The sequence below is a fragment of the Lottia gigantea genome (assembly GCF_000327385.1).
Source record: "Lottia gigantea unplaced genomic scaffold LOTGIsca_255, whole genome shotgun sequence".
In the NCBI taxonomy this organism is placed as follows: domain Eukaryota; kingdom Metazoa; phylum Mollusca; class Gastropoda; family Lottiidae; genus Lottia; species Lottia gigantea.
Window position 1 is genome coordinate 66134 of NW_008708773.1, and position 4054 is coordinate 70187.

General features: G+C 34.9%; 1 protein-coding gene across 1 annotated transcript in view; it reads right to left on the reverse strand.

Annotated features, from left to right (window-relative positions):
• LOTGIDRAFT_65218 (hypothetical protein) overlaps positions 1–4054 on the reverse strand; it is a gene marked incomplete at both ends in the record, with an annotated part of 27028 nt that overhangs the window by 10317 nt on the left and 12657 nt on the right. The window lies entirely within an intron of this gene.

The window sequence follows — 4054 nt, forward strand, 5'->3', positions numbered from 1 at the left end:
CTAAAAAAAAAAATAAATAAAAAAGAAAAAAAAAGAAAAAAATAACAAAAAGAAAAAATGTCTTCCTTTGTCTACCCCAGCGGAGATAGAACCCTTACCCTGGCAGGAAAATACCGAGCCATTCGATGTACAATCGATATCCAGACTCATTTTATATCCCTTTTTACACTGACATCGCTTGGTTTTATTATTCTCTCCTGAACACATCGCATTGGCTGGAAGTTCACCATGACAAACTAAAATGAATAAATATATAATCAGCTTATAATGTAGGTTTGAGAATGAACAATGATTAAATAGGTAAATACTGTGAGCTGCGTCATAATAATTATTTTACCCAATTGTATGTTTATCACGTCATTTTCAGCTTTGATTGTTTCCTTATTATATATTTGTTTCCATGGTATTTAGATGGAAATACACACTACAGTCTTCATTAGCTCAAACTAAAGTCGAAACTTATGATGTAAAAACACCATTTCATTCCCAAGTTTCTTTGCATTCAGAATAACATCTAAGGCTATACTTACCGTTCACATCGTCTTCACAAAGTTCAACGTCAGACTCTACCAAAACAAATGCGACCACAATAACGGCGAAAACACCCAATACTCGAATTGTAAGCATGATTACTGTTTACAAATTATTGTATGAAGTAATGATGAAATGAGTCAGTATTTATAACAAAATAGCTATCTAAACCTAAATAGAGAGTATTCAAAATGACATATGCCATATCAGCAGGTGGGTCTTTGACACTTTATATATCAACGGTTGTACAGCTGTGATTTGTGAGTTGCCAATGATTTGCTAGATGAAAACGCCAGCATAGCAACAAAAGAAGTGTGTAAAGGCAGCGATTTGATTGGATTGTACGCTAGCAAATACAGATAATCAGATCCCTCGATTCTAGTCGCAACCAAATTGTTACAATCTTTCTGTCGAGAGCTCTGATTGGCTGTTTCCGTTAGTCTATTTCACAACACCAAAATAGCTATGTATACCTAAATAGAGAGTATTCAAAATGACATATGCCAGATCAGCAGGTGGGTCTTTGACACTTTATGTATTAACGGTTGTACAGCTGTGATTTGTGAGTTGCCAGGCTTGGTTTGTGTCCTATTCCTTCGCTAAGATAATAGAATTAAAGTCAAGCCCTGCTATTAGATGCCTGTGTCTGTGCTTTCGTAACATTGCTCAACCTAAAATTCCCAACATTCCGTATACCTTTTCAAAATGACAAGAATATTTTCATCTTCAGAATGTCATGTAGAAATAAAGAGGCACGTTTCTTGAATAGTTCAGGATAGTTTGAACATAGCAACAACACAATAGAAGAATTACAGTCTGAGTTTGGTGCTGCATGGCATTGGACCCACAGAACATCGTAAACATATTTGTGCAAATGTACGAAGTTTTACGAAATTTGTAAATATTAACAAGAAATATTCCTCCAAAATAGATCTCAAAAGTACAGGAAGTCCATCGACAGATTCGTCATATTCTGGTATCAAACGTATCTTGGTCAGAAACGGGACTTTTTGTGCCCAACTAATCAGTAATAGTGTCCACAGCTTACCGCCGAAATTTGAGCCTTCTTAGCCATGTGTAAATGTTTCATAAACTTGATAAATCAATATTTATTGTGCAGCGATGTCATTAGTGTTTTCTATTACGGACTTATCAAAACTTGCATCTTTGGGATACCCAAATTTTCTGAATTAGGATAAGCTTGTGAATGAAATATATAAAAAGTGAAATTCCTAGTTTGAGGTATTTTTGTATGGAAGTATAACGTTGCCAAAATTGTCGAGTGTGTTGCAGCTTTAAAATTTCAACTAAATTTGTTAAATGTTATCTGCGTTCGTGTGGAATTTTTATTGGATTTTAGACAATACTTAAAGTTGCAACACAATCCATTCAGTTCTCATTGTTCTGAAGATTATTTGCATTTATTCAAGGTCCAAATCAACTCCCGAAAGATGGTGAAGAAAAATAGTACATATTTCATTTTGCTGTTTCTTGAAGATAGAACGATTTTATCGAAAGGTTCGTTAAGTATTGTGTTAGTGCCTGTTATCTACATAAACTTAAATCGCTTTAAATTGAGAGTATTCAAAGTGACAGGTGCCAGATCAAGATTCAACAGGTGAGACTTTGTCACTTCATACATCAACATCAATTGAGAGTATTTAAAATGACAGATGTTAGATCAATATTCAGCAGGTGGAACTTTGACACTTCATACATCAACATCAATTGAGAGTATTCAAAATGACAGATGTCAGATCAATATTCAGCAGGTGGAACTTTGTCACTTCATACATCAACATCAATTGAGAGTATTCAAAATGACAGATGTCAGATCAATATTCAGCAGGTGGAACTTTGACACTTCATACATCAACATCAATTGAGAGTATTCAAAATGACAGGTGCCAGATCAATATTCAACAGGTGAGACTTTGACACTTTACACATCAACACTCAATGGAACCAATCCAACTACTAACCACTACGACTACCAACAAATATTCATAGTTTGCGATATTCACTATATTTTGGCAATCAATTTAGAAAAAAGTCTAATTCTTAGTAGAGTAGATCTTACTAAACTACAAATTATATACAATATTACATTAAAGGGATAGACCGGTTTATTTTCAACGTGAAGAATAACGCTAATTATGCGTGATCTAAACCCTTTATAATATATAGTTTCTATAAATTTACCTGGCCACTGAGGAATTGCTAAAACGTCAAATTTGCAATTTCCTTTCATAATTGATACGAGGCCGGTGTTTTCTCGTGAAAGGTTTCCTGTCGTCTGGGAAATGAATACGAACAAGCGCAGAAGGTTTTGTTTATAAATGACGAATTTTCGATCAGAAATATAAAGATAGCTTGCCAGGCAAGGTAATATACGCCCACTAGAGCTATAAAGTACGTTGTTAATGTCCATTTCGGTTCAATAGAGCTATAACGTACGTGGTTAATGTCCATTTCGTTTCAATAGAACTATAACGTACGTTGTTAATGTCCATTTCGTTTCAATAGAGCTATAAAGTACGTTGTAAAGGTCCATTTCGGTTCAATAGGGCTATAAAGTACGTTGTAAAGGTCCATTCCCTTTCAATAGAGCTATAAAGTATGTGGTAAAGGGTCCATTTTGTTTCAATAGAGCTATAACGTACGTTGTTAATGTTCATTTCGGTTCAATAGAGCTATAAAGTACGGTGTTAATGTCCATTTCGCTTCAATAGAGCTATAAAGTACGGTGTTAATGTCCATTTCGGTTCAATAGAGCTATAAAGTACGGTGTTAATGTCCATTTCGGTTCAATAGAGCTATAAAATACGGTGTTAATGTCCATTTCGGTTCAAAAGAGCTATAAAGTACGGTGTTAATGTCCATTTCGGTTCAATAGGGCTATAAAGTACGTTGTAAAGGTCCATTCCCTTTCAATAGAGCTATAAAGTATGTGGTAAAGGGTCCATTTTGTTTCAATAGAGCTATAACGTACGTTGTTAATGTTCATTTCGGTTCAATAGAGCTATAAAGTACGGTGTTAATGTCCATTTCGCTTCAATAGAGCTATAAAGTACGTTGTTAATGTCCATTTCGGTTCAATAGAGCTATAAAGTACGGTGTTAATGTCCATTTCGGTTCAATAGAGCTATAAAGTACGGTGTTAATGTCCATTTCGGTTCAATAGAGCTATAAAGTACGGTGTTAATGTCCATTTCGGTTCAATAGAGCTATAACGTACGTTGTTAATGTCCATTTCGTTTCAATAGAGCTATGAAATAGTGGCAAAATCCGTTTTAATAGAGCTAGTTCGGGTGTTGCGTGGGGCTCGCTGTTTTATTTCAAAATAACCTAGGTATAGGTAAAGAAGCACAAGAACTATGGATATACAATTTCTGACATTGGGAAACGTTGAGTTTAAGTGACAGATTCGCCAATGGGTGTTGATTTTGGCGTTGAATACAATATGTAAATGGTCTTCAGAAGTACTACAATTGTACGGAATTCGCATAATTCCCTTAAATAG